This window comes from Lygodium microphyllum, chromosome 1, assembly GCF_053477565.2.
Source record: "Lygodium microphyllum isolate KBCC chromosome 1, Lygodium_microphyllum_v1.1.10, whole genome shotgun sequence".
Classification (NCBI taxonomy): domain Eukaryota; kingdom Viridiplantae; phylum Streptophyta; class Polypodiopsida; order Schizaeales; family Lygodiaceae; genus Lygodium; species Lygodium microphyllum.
Genome location: NC_141135.1, coordinates 107,213,393 through 107,227,617, shown reverse-complemented (window position 1 = coordinate 107,227,617; position 14,225 = coordinate 107,213,393).

Here is a 14,225-nt window from a genome sequence, read left to right as displayed (position 1 = left end):
ACTACAAGGCCATGTGGGGTGTCTTATGTGTCTTAGAGGTCCGTGCTAGAGAGCCAATATAAAGCCTGTTTTTGGTCCCAAAAATGTGTACCATGATCGCTAAAAGTGTGTCCAAAATAGAGGTATTTTATCAGGAATGGTACACCCACATACAAGTATCGGGCTCCAGATCACTAAGAGGTGGGCAAAGTTCCACTAGGCCAGGTTGTGCATCCCTTCTCAGGGTCTTAAGTGTTAAGGGAAGATCACCTCTCTTTTGTCTTACCACCTCGCCTAGTTTCCACCTTTTTCCTTAGTCGGAGTATATGGCAAACAATTTTTATTAAGCAACCAACATGAGGTGCATTGGAAAATAAGAATTGGATCTTTTCATGGGATGTAGGGATTAAACAAGAGCTTGGGTAGGGCTTACCTTGGCAATCAAGTGACTCACTGGCTACGACTTACCCTTTTACAATGGCTTATTATCTAGTTGGGATTAATCCAATACATACATGATCAGATAAGAGTTAATGTCAACAAGAACAATTGATGGAGAGTTAAACATGATGCATTGGAAGGCAAATGGATCCTTGATTTTAGGTGGGCAACATGCATAGAATGAAAGATTCAACTAAGGAGGCATTGCAACCGTAATCTCTCCAACAAAAGGAATTGAGCTAAGTAAGTGGATTAAAATGAGAGATTAAGATTGGATTGATATACCTCTTCAGTGTTTGGGGTAGATAAATGAAGCATGATCCACCATGTTGCCAAGTTCTCCATCAAGTAAGCCCAGTAGATTAGAGCACTCCAATGGATGAATCCTTCAAATATTTGATGCTTTCTTTGATATTAGGGACTCATGTGCTTGCTCTCGAGCTTTGTTCTCAAGAATGAAAATCTTTAAATGGGGCTTTCATGTGGCTGCCCACAAGAATCCTTTGCATGTTGAGCTCCATGTCTTCAATCTAATGAGCCTCCAACCTACAAAATTATTGATGTATCAAAGTTTCACAATTAGAACTGTTGTAACCCAAAAATATTCCTATCTTGCTCTCAATTATTGTTATTTGATGTAATAAAGAAATTCGGTTAGCCTTATTGCAAGCCATGATAATAAAAGAGTCTAGAATTCTTGCAAGCTTGTGCACTTCGTACTAGAATTATGCTGTAAATTTAAAATTCGTGGATTCAATTATTGAAAACCTTAGAGAGAGACAAAAGTTGTAAGCATATAAGACATGCAATTAATCTTACAAATGTTAACAAAACCAGGGTATTACACCTCCATGCATATGCCTACCTCGATTGAAGCGCAAGAAAAGAAATTCCTTCTCAAGCAAATCAAATCACCCAAGTTTGATGAAAAAGGAAAGGTTGTCGAACTTGAAGCAGAAATTTGAATTGAATCTATGGAGGATTACTTCACTACTATAGGCATTGAACCTCCTAATCAAGCAGCAACAACGATAGCTAACCTAAAGTTGATGGATGAAGCCCAACTTTGGTGGAAGCAATGGTGCAAGGACCAAGGGGTTGTGGAAGTAACCATTATTTGAAAAAAGCTGAAGGAAGATGTACGCAGGCAATACCTTCCACTAGTATACTGCACATTAAAAACGAATGAATTCTTTAGTTTGAAGCAATACGAATTTTGCTTGGAAGCCTACTATTCTTGATTTGTATCTCTTTTAAAGTTTACCCCACCCATGGACATCACCCAATAGGTGTTAAAGTTTTTTGTGGATTAAACTCTCTATTAGATACCTATCTCAAAGCAATGAGTCTATCCGATTTATAATGCACATTAATTTTAGCAAGGCCTATTATCCAAGAACTTCAAACAATATCCAATAGTGGAAAATTTTGGGAACAAAGTTCTCCATACCAAGGACCACGAGGATATGTCAAAATAATCCAAGGATAATACCATACTACTCAAAGGAAGAAGCCCAAGAAGACGAATACAGTTGGAAACTTTGTACTTGTAGTCAGTATAAAGTGGCACCAAGGTGTTTCCTTTCCAAAAAACTCGACCACTTTAAAAGACAATGACCAAAGCTAGGCCAATCAATCCACCAAGGATAATTTCATGGCTAGAATCAAGCAATTTCAACCACAAAAGGAAAAGTTGCTAGAGTCACCTTCGAGGGAAGGGACGAAGGAATAGATGAAGGTGGAAACCCCACTTTAGAAGCAGACATGGAAAGAGCAATAGTACATGCTACTCTCAACAAGAAGGGCCCCAATCTCTAGTTTTTAGTGATCCAGACTCTCACAATCTATCAAGGTAATGCCTTTAAAATTTTAATTAACTATTAAAGCACCCACTCATTTATCTTACCAAAGTATGTAAAAAGGATAAGAATAGACACTACACCTACATTTAAGTTGTTAGTATAATTAGCAAATGGAAAAGTGGCAATTTCTGCTCAATAAACTAGAAGAGTGGAATTAAACTTAGGAGGCAATCTTTCCAACATGTAGTTCAAAGTTATGAATCTAGGAGCTTAGGAGTGTTTACTAGGGATGGATTGGCTAATCGCCAATGATGGTCATATTCATAGCAGGAGAGGTCAAATCATGCTCCAAGATCAAAAAGGAGAGTTAGTGACCTCTTAAGGAGAAGCCGCAAACCCTAGAATTCAACTAGCAAAAGCTTATTGGATCATGAAAGTGCTAAGAAAAGGACTACCTATCTATCTAATCAAACTTAATAAGATTGAGCAAGAAAAGGAAGTTGAAAAAGAATCATCCTAGTTAAAGGAATATGCATATGTATTCCTTAAAGAGCTGACAGAACTTTTTCCACCAAGAGAAGTTTGTCATGAGATTAAGCTAACACCAGGAGCTGCTCTAGTAGCAAAGCGACCCTATCATATGTCCATTCTAGAAGCCGTTGAGTTGAAAGAACAACTCAAGAAACTTTGGACCAAGGATACATCAAGCCAAGTAATTCACTATGGAGAGCCTAAGTGCTATTCCAAAAGAAGAAGGACAGAATCCTTTGTCTCTACATCGACTATCGTGGACTGAACCAACTGATGATCAAGAACAAGTATCCAATTCCAAGGATAGATGAATTACTTGATCGACTTCAAGGAGCAAATATCTTCTCAAAAATTTATCTAAGATCCTATTGTCAAATAAGGATCAAAGAAGAAGACATTCCAAAAAGTGCATTTCACATAAGGTATGGCCATTACGAATTCATTGTGATAGCTTTTGGATTAACCAATGCACCTGCAACATTTAACATGCTAATGCAAGACATCTTTTTGCAACCCTATCTTGATGACTTTGTTCTTGTCTTCTTTGATGACATCCTAAGCTACTCAAAGAAGGATAATGATTGTAAGCCGCAACTTCCAAGTTGTCCTTGAAATAATGAGGATGCACAAAATTTACACCAAAAAGAAAAAATATGCCTCCTTCAAGAGGAGGCAAATTGAGTATCTTGGACTTATAGTATCTAACAAAGGGATTGCACTAGATCCTGCTAAGGATAAAGATTTTTGTGCCCTCTGTACCTCGAAAAATGATTAAGGAGGTCCAAATTTTTTTAGGCTTGATAGAATGGTGCATGATTTTTATCAAGGACTATGCCTTGTTTGCTTTACTTTAGAAGCAAGTTGCTATTGTGTGGATTCTCATTGAACAACCTAGCTTTGAAAAGCTTAAACAAAGCTTAATCAGTGCTCCTATCTTGAAACTACCAGATTTGATCTAAGAATTTTAAGTTATCACTTATGTAAGCTATCTTGTATTAGGTTGTGTACTCGTGTAAGAAGGCCACCCAATTGCTTATTCTTCTAGAAAGTTGAAGGCTCACAAGAAGAATTACACTACCCATGATCTAGAGCTACTTACTAAAATTCATGCTCTCAAATTATGGACACGCTATTTACTAGGTAGCAAGTTTACTTTAGTCACTAACCATAAGAGTCTCAAATGGATCTTCACCCAGCTAGACCTAAACATGAGGTAACGACAATGGATTGAAGTCTTGTAGGAGTATGACTTTGGAATGGGACAAAACTTCACATACGCACTTGTTAGGTGGCCAAGAGCCCAAATTATTATTTTTTTGAAAAAAAATGACTGCAGACCCCTGGTCCAAAGTTTGGCATCTGGAGCCACTTTCCTTGCTATAAAAGTGGCTCCAAACGCTAGAGTCCGAACCAAGGGTTTGTAGGCATTTTTATAAAAAAAAGAGTTGGGCTCTTGGCCACCTAGTGAGTGCGCGTGTGAAGTTTTGTCGCATTATGATATAGTTTAGTATTTTAAAAATGCTTGTGCTTACAAAGGTGCATACAAGTTTGCTTGATGCAGTTAGGAAGTTTGATTGATTGGATTAAAATCCTAATATACCAAATGTACAATATGATAAAAGGAAAGTGCATTAGACCATGGCAAGAGATCGCTCAGTAGTAGGGAGATCCTTGGGCAAGAGGAGTTGAGGGTATCAAGGTAGCTCTGGCCAATAAACTCTTAGGCTCCTCGAAATTGTTCAACCCTTGCATGACTTCTTAGGATGGTAACTTCCTAAGGGCCTTAATACTAGTTAGGGGTGAAAAACTTGGTAAAATAAAGGCCTTTGTGTCGTTCTTTCGTATGGATGAAAGGTGAACAATTGTATAAGATATTAAATGAAGAAGTTGTTTTTCAAAGGATTGTTTTCATTATTTGTATGTTGTGACTTAAGTTATGTGAACGAACATTGTGATTAAAAGGGACTAATTAAGGAATATGATTTTATGTGTACAGTATAAATGTGTTAGGTAAGTAGATAACTAAAACTACCCAACCAAGGATAGTGGGAAGGTATGATTCCTGATGAATCCACCCTAAGGCAGGATAGTCTAGGTAAGTCGAGCTTCTTTACAATTTGATGTGTTAGAACATAGGGAAACATTGACCATATAGGATCACATTAGAACCTTGACTCCATATTGTTTTAGGGGAACGAAGTGAGACTTTGCCTCATAAGCAAAGAGGTCAATGTACCCATACTCCCCCTCATTTTTTACTCTCCTTGAACCAAGTGTAATACGAGTCAACTCTTCAATGCAAGCAATCTGGCACAAGCAAATACTCAAAGATTAATGCTAGTTAATCTAATAGGTGACATTAATTTATTTAGAATCCAAAAATTTAGGTCGATTCTTGTGGAAACGGCCAAGACCTTCCATTGTGAAGTGGACTCAAGAGAGTCTAAGTAGCAAACCTTGTGTTATTTGAGAATGTATTGAGTAGCATCACCTAGGAAATCCTCTCCACCATGGACCGCTAAATTGTGCTGCTAAGGATGTCTCAAAGCAGGCATGTCACAGATTCCCTTGAGTTTCTGTTACCATGCAAACATGGCCATATTGTGATGTAGATCTTGCACCACAATCATTTGCATTTTCTCTTGGAATGTAAGTGTTCCCATGGTCTTTACTAATCTCTTTAAGCAAGGGCTTAGCTTGAATTGGGGCATCTTCTAAAGTGATTGGCCTCATTGATATAAAAGGATGATTAAGAGAAAAATTCAAGCCTTGGCAAAAAACTTGTAGTATGCTACGTAATAGATCTTTTTGGGGCATAACTTTGAAGGGTAACAAACCTTAAGTAATATTGCTATGGGTTAGGTCAAGTTGTGGAAGACCAAAGAATTCATTCATCTTTAAGGTTTCAAAAGATAGTGAATCTTATCTTCCTCTTACCACAATTTTTTATCTCATCCCAAGTTCTTAACCCTTTTAACACCACATTATCAAGGCATCATTGTTTCCACCACAAATTGACTTTAGCAACAATAAGGTATAAACATACTACCATAGATCTACTTGCTTCACTAGTTTTGGCAACTGAAAAATAATCATCCATACTATCATCCCAAACCTCTGCATCTAACTCAACTTTGGTACCCTTGCCACCCAGTCTAGAGCTTTTATCTACTTGAGAATGAAATTCTCTTGGAGTTCAAATATGATTATGTCCAAACATTCCTGAGGTCATAAAAATATTTTATCTTAGATTCTAAAGACAATATGCCATCAAGCTCAATAAGTAAAGCCACAACTACTCTCTATCAAAATATGTGGATTTACTCTACCAAGTCTTTTCCAATTACTCCATCTCTTTTTTTCCTTTAATCTAGGATATCCCTTTTCAAAATCACTTTTCAATCAAGCTTCCTTGGAAATGACCTAGACTAAGTTTCTTCAATAAATTTGAATGAATATTCAATTGCTTTAATAAGTTAAGAACAAGACAACTATCTCTTATGTTCTCAAAATTTTTATTTTTGTAAAACCCTAGCTCCAATAAACTTTATCTCGAATACCACATTTTCAAGAGCACAGGGGTGATGTTCAAAGGACCACAAGAGAGAAATAAGGGTGCAGAGAATAGAGGTTAAAGAGAAGAATATGAAGCCAAGCCTTTGTATTACTACCAAGTACAATAGTACAAGGTGAATCTAATCCTTATTGAGACAATTGATCAACTCAAAATCAATCGCACAACATAAACCTTGACCTTGAATAAGAAGAGATTAGAACCCTACTATACATAGGCATATGACATAGGAAAAACTATCACATCTCTATACATGTATGAATCTTGATGGGGGAAGCTCAATCCCATCACTTGAAAGCAATATCAATTGACAGAATGGATAAAGATGAAGAAAACTCTATCTGGACCTTATTTTTGTACTTCAACCCTATTTTTATTTTATATTATAGTAGCACTAAATTGCTCTTAATCCACTCCAAAATCTATCAAAATTATGTTCTTAACAAGTACAAGAATTTCCCGATCCAACTAGAAGCAATACCAATCAGTAGAACTGGTTGATGATGAAGAAAACCTTGTATGGACCTAATTTTTGTACCTTGACCCTATTTTTACTATGTATTATAGCATCAAAACAACTCCTTTATGCAACCAAAAAAACACCTAAAGAAGGTTCTTCATATTCTTCAAGCTTTTATCAATTGTTGTAACCAAGCATATGCAACAAGATTTGACCCTAGAGAGCAAAGATACATCATGAAATATCAGGATAGCACTCTTCAACCTATATATTCTCTTTTACCCTATTCTAAATAGTTCAAGACATGCCCAAAATCACTCCTTTGCTCCCCCTTTCAAATCCTTGGAAGATCAAAGAGTGTTTATCCTTGTTCCTTGTTGTCCAAAGCCTCAATTATGCTTCAAATATGGATCTTTCTCCTCCATGTTTGCAACCCTCCTCCCTCTTGTCTGCATTGGATTTCAGCCCTTTACATGTAACCCTTGTTCTCCTCTCTTTTCTCCACTTTCATTCAAGTTTCCTAAGTCTCCACTTAGTCCCTACATCAAGTCCCATACCTACTGACTTTTGGGCACTTACTTACATGACTTCTCCTTTTCCTCTTTAGTCCAACTTTATGTCTAGTGACTAAACCACTAAACAAAACCTCTATAGTGACTCTTCATCTCGTAAAACCCATATTTCACTAACCCATAAAGATACACAACTTATCTTGTAGTTTTGTAACATATACATAAAGTCGCATGACATCCACCCCCTCCAGACTTGCACATCCTCTAGCATGTGCAAACTATTAGTATTTTGTAAGTACAAAACCCTCATCTTCCACCATAATATCATCCTCTTCAGTGGCGTCATGAGTAGTACCTACCTCTAGCTCTCATGTACCTCATCTCCATCAACCTCACATCTCTTGAAGACATTGATCCACTTCCTTGTAATAGGAGTCCCCAATGCACTCCCATCTGAGTGAATAGGTAGCATTTTCATGTACATGTGTCATCACATACAAACCAAAACACTATTTAAAGACTTTTTGAATGGTGGTATGCTGATTTTCTAAGCTACTATCATAAATCAACACCCAATCTCCTTCCTATATCACCCTTGGCCTAAGTATATGCCTCTTATCAAGCCTTTTCTTATTCTGAAGCCCTATTACCTTCAATCTTTGGACTCCTATCTTAATGTCTTCCAATCTCCTCACTAGCTGTCTAATGTGTAGAGCCAGCAGTTCCTCTCTATTTAGCCCCTCCTCTCAAGGCAACACACTCCAAGTAGCAGCCACCTCTTTAATAGGATAATGGGCTTTTAGGATAAGCTATCAACCGTGACATGGCAATGTTTGGTGTTGCGCAACTTGTAATCATGCCCAATAATGGCAAGAAAACTATTTTAATGGCCACAAGGGCACTTATAAAGTATACTTTGTCACATTTGAGGGCTGCTACAATGTCCCAAAGCTCTCTCTTCCCTTGTGGATACCTTTGTTGCCTTTCACTTATGACTTTTGCACCAAACCATATGGCATATCTCTTCCCCTCATCATCATCCTCATCCTACCCAATTTCCCACCCAAAACCAATAAAGCTTGTATCCATTGTGATTATTATAGACTTCCCGTTTGAGTAAGCAGCCTCCCTTAATGTCAATGTTGACTTCAACAATCTCTTCAATTTCTTCATAACTTTAGTGTGATTTTGACCCCACTAGAATCTCTGTCCTTTTCTCAATAATTGGTAAGATCATCAACCCCATGTGCAAAATGAGGGATTCGTATAAGGTAAAAGACATATGCTTCCAAATACTTTTTGACTTTTGAAACACCAACACAAATATCTTGCATCCTATCAATACCATCTATCTTTGCTAGTAAAGGTATGTTCCCATAGGATTCACACATATGGCCCAAAACCAAGACCTCCTCAATTGCAAACATAGACTTGTGTCCTAAAAGAGTTAAGTCCAGTTCTTCCAAGTGAGCTAATATATTTTCATAGTCGACTATATGTTTTGCAACAAACTCTCTATACCTATGAGCATCCAATTCCTCATTCTTCTCATCCTCTAGGCAACCCTTTATTGATACATCATCCAAAAAGGGCATAATAAACTATGGTATGTAATCTCTAAGCACCTTATTCATTGCATTCATCATGTGTGCTACCAAGCTAAACACACCCTATGGAAGAGTACACATTTGTACCAAACCTGAGGGTGTCTTCATGGTCATGATGTCCACAGTTGATCACATGTCGAGTATAAATCTCCTAAAGAATAAATAGCTCTTCTAGCAAAAGCATATGCAAACTCATTGGCTACGTGCCCTATATCCACATTTTTTAGTCACTTTGTTGGCCAGCTACATTTCTTGAATAAACCTCAATGTACCATTCTTCTTGGGCATAGTAAACCATTGATTTGAGTATGGGGCTGACAATAGATCCAATATTTTCATGCATATCTTTTTAATTTGTAGCTCTATTAACTTAGGGAAGTAAGCATGAGGCACTATAATTGGCCTTAAATTCCATGGCACATGTGGAATAGTAAAAATTGCCATCAAAGCCACAATATCTGGGTACACACAACCTATTTTGGCAAGCTAAAATGCAAATGCCTTCCCATGTCTAGCTAATATTTGCATAAAACACTCCCTTTTAGTAGGCAAGAGGAATGCCTCACAACCAATCTTCAACTTCTCCAGTGTTTTAGTCATGTAAATTTATGCCCTATATCCTTTAGATCCCACAAGCTTGGTTGCTTGGACACTTTCTCATATAGCCTATCACTATTAGGTGGCAATGGCAAAGCAATTGGCTTGACTTTCTTGTCAATTGTCTTATATTTTGTTTCAACAATCGCATCATCCCATTCTTTCAACATTAACCCTTCTTGTTGAGAAAATTTTGCTATGACTTCAAACATCTCCAAAGAGCATAGCTAAAGCACCCTCTTTTCAACCTCATTTTCTACCTTTATTGCTGCTAAAATTTCATCTATAGTATCAAGAAACCTCAATCCATCATAGAGGACTATAATACCCTCATTTGTAACCAACAATCTATATTTTCTTGGCTCTTTTTTAGCTTTCCCTATGTACAATTTGTTAGTCTTGCACATGGTCTTTATATGCTTAACCGACCAGAACTGCTTGTCATGTGAATTGAGTAAAACCAACTGCAAATATATCTTTTTCTACTTTAGGAGGTGAGAGCATCCTTGATACAACACTATTATATCCATGCATTATAATAGTGCCTACTAAAAAACTGGTTCTCTGAATTCCTTTGTGTTTGGAGGCAAAGGATAATATCTTAAAGTATCTTGGTTTCTTGCATGATTCACACATACAGTGAGAAATTGGACAACCCTTTTTCCATCTTTGCTCTTGACTCTAGTATATGCTGAGCCATCATCCAATACCTTGGTCTCCATGCAAACAATTGTAAATTATGGTTGTCCCAAAATCATTGGATATAAATAACTATCTTGCATAAAGAAATGTTGCTCTTCTTATACATCCCCAATAGCTATTTTAACATTGGGACATGCAACAGCATATAGATCTCTCAAGGAGTTATTTGCAACCTGCATCCTCCAACCATGATCTACGTCAGTTAGTCATGCACCATTTTCATACAAGCTATGAACCATCACATTAATTTTCGAACCATGGTCAAAAGCAAAGCAACACATAGAATCTCACACTCCCCAACCTTAATCATAGTTTTTGTTGTAGCCCCTGCCCAATGGTTCTGTATATAATGACTTCTAGGGATAAATCTTGAAGCCTCATCATCAATATGCTGCATTTTCCTAACTCCCATATGAGTGTTGCTACAAATAACTAAATTTTCAATCACTACATCATCATTTTCTCATCAACCCACTAATTTATAGTATGAACCCTCTCCAAATCAACACGTTTTTTGCTCATAATCAATCTATATGCCTTGCAAACTAGGCTTCTCTTCTACTTGTTTCAAAGCATTAGCCATATCACCAAGAAACTGAATCTTCCTCTTGATAATGTTAATGATTTCATCGTGAAACTTATTCTTTGCAATACCAAGAATCTCCCCAAGTGTGAAATTCACTTTACTATTAAAAATACACTCTTCAAGCACTTTCTTGATATTCATTATAGTCTCTATGCCAAATTACAGCTTGCAACCTGGTTGCTTACCCTTTGCTTCCCAACATGTTTTCCATCTTGCTTTCTTTCATGTATTGCATCCTCCATTAAATGATTGGGAGTAGGTTGCACTATAGCCTTTGGTTGCTCAGAACTTCTTCGTGTCACCCTCTTTGATATTCCTACAATGTCTTCATTCCTCTTCCTCTTATCTTCCACAATCACATCTATGTTGTGCACCTTAGCCAAGTACGCATATACTAAGATTCAACCACTGAATCCCAACTATTCATATCACAAATGCTTCTCCCTACATGAGTCGATTCATTCTTGAAACTTTGCTCTTCTCAATTGCATGCACTGTATAAGACCATATTTTAACTTTCAAGATAGCAATAATCTTTTCATGTACTTTCTCTATCTACAAACCAAAGATAGCAGCATGCACTAATGTATACGTATTTTGGGTTGCCATTTCTTGCAAAACTTATAACTCAAAATCAATAGCACAACATAAACCTTCATCCTAAGTAAAAAGAGATCAGAACCCTACTTTTCATTGGCCTATGAGATAAGGAAAAGCATAGTATATGAATCTTAATGGGAAAAGGCCAATCCCATCACTTGAAAGCAATATCCATTGACAAAAATGGATAAATATGAAGAAGACCATTATTGGCCTTATTTTTGTACTTCAGCCCTATTTTTACTACGTATTACAACAGCACTAAATTGCTCTTAAGCCACTCCAAAATCTCTCAAAACTATGTCCTTGACAAGAACAAGCATTCCCCTATCCATCTAGAAGCAATACCAATCAATAGAATTGGTTAAGAAAACCTTGTATGGGCCTAATTTTTGCACTTCAACCCAATTTTTACTGTGTATCACAATAGTAAAATAACTCCTTTATGCAGCCCCCCTAAAAACACCCTAAAGAGGGTTCTTTGTATTCTTCAAGCGTCTACCAATTGTTGTAACCAAGCATATGCAATAAGATTTGATCCCAAAGAGCAAATATACATGTTGAAATTTTAAGACAGTACTCTTCAACCTAGAAACTCTATCTTACCCTATTCTAAATAGTTAAGGAAGGCCCAAAAGCACTCATTTGTTTCCCCTCTCAAGTCCTTGGAAGATCCAATATCATTTAGCCTTGTTCCTTACGGTTCATAGCTTCATTTATGCTTTAGATATGGCTCTTTCACCTCCACGTTTGAAGCAACCCTCCTTACATGCACCCTTCTTCCTCTCTTTTCTCCCCTTTCCCTTCCTTACTCAAGTTTCCTAAGTCTCCACTTATTCCCTACATCAAGTCTCATGCCTACTAACTCTTGGGCATTGACTTACATGACTTCCCATTTTTCACTTAAGTCCAACTTTATTTCTAGTGTTGATTGAACCGCCGAACAAAACCTCTGTAGTGGCTCTTTATCTCGTAAAACTCATCTTCTAGTGACCCACATGCATACACTACTGAAAGCATAAAGGTACGACTACTCTTACAATTTCATAACATATATATAAAGTCACATGACAATGTGTGATGTACTCACCCTAGCTAGGCTAGAAGAGGGAACATTTAGTAGTCGCCCAAACACCTGTTCACATGAGTAGCACCATCCAAACCCAATTTAGATACATAGACTTAGCTAACCGATCTCTGAGTCTATCTCATAGTGGAACAACAAGGCCTCAAACTGAAGGATTGACCTAAGGGTTCCTAAACTATGAAGATCTCCTAAAAAAAAGTCTAATGCCCACCTAAGAAGGGTCAATTTGTAACCAATCAAAGGTTATATCAAGATAATGCCATACTTGGTTCAAAGAGAGTGGACTTTTCTTTTAGACTTCCATGGCCATTAGGACCAATGCTCAACCACACTCTAGTCCCCTAAAATGGTATTAAGCAAGTTAACTATCCTACCAAATTGGAGGGTCATGTTCTAGTAGCTCTATCTAATGTTTAGGGAACTTATTTGACTGATTAGATTTACCCAATCATAGACTCTTAATTAGCAGGACAAAGGCCTCCCACCTTCCTTAACCGGTCGTTTTAGGTATCTGATTAGCAAAGCATGCTACCGCACTGTGAAAACTTATAAAAGCATCTTCCTTTTATTATCCTGTTACATAAGGTTCACTATACATCATTTAAGTGCAAGACATAAACAATCAATAAGAAAGTCATTTCCTTTTAATCATGGTTCAATTTCTTTATTATGATCCCAACAAGGATCCCCGCGACTTTTGTGAAGCCATCTTAGTCCTCAGTGAGGATTCCCAACCCCTTAAGGTCATTCCACCTCTTGACTAGTATTTGAGGTCATCCATCCCTATTCTACAATGCGGATCATGAAGCTCTACACCCCTATCATAGGCCACTGAGGGATTCACTGGCTCAAAGCCCCTTTAAGCTTCTCTACCTAAGGTGATACAACAACAATGCGCTTTGTCATTTTCACCACTTAGCTCTCGGCCATGGATACGAAGCAATGCCCTTCTAGGTTTATCTCAATCACTGTAGCATTCCTGTTGGACCTTGGGGCTAGCTGACTACTAATGGTTTCATTAGTCCCAGGGATCCAACAACTAGATATCCTCTTTTTGTTGATCCCACAAATCCAACAGCCACATATCCCAACTTCTTACCTATCTCAAGCTCTGGTTTGGGGATGAATCCCTTACTTCGATGCTCGATATGAGGCGTGCAAGTACTCTTAAATATTTTTATTGATTCACACACACAATCATAAAAGTGCCATACCAATACAAGAAATGCAATATTTTCTAATCAATAAAAAAGATCAATGGAAGCAACACTTGTAACTTGAATAAAATAAATAACTCAAACCCAATTATCATGACTTGACATGATATAGCATATATTCTCAATGTCTAAGTTCTTCATTGGAGTGTTTTCCTCGAGTTCTTGAGAAGTGCCTTCTTAATAATGACCTCCTTCCCTTCACAATGTGTCTTAAGGGTCATTGTTTAAAGTAAATTTGACAAATCTTCCACAAAAATGTGACAAGTGAGAGAAAAAGGCTAGGTAGATTTCAATAGAGGTTTCCCATAATTTTAGAGAAGAGAGAAAAAGCTTAGTGGATTTTGACAGAGCTTTTGCATATCATGGAGGAGAGGAGAGAGAAAAGATTGGTGAATTTCAACAGAGCTTCCATGCATATGCAAAGAAGAGGAGAGAAGCTTGGTGGATTTCAACAAATATTCCATGCATGTATGGAAAAGGGGGGTAGAAGCTCGGTAGATTTTTGATAGAGCTCCTACATAATCATAGAA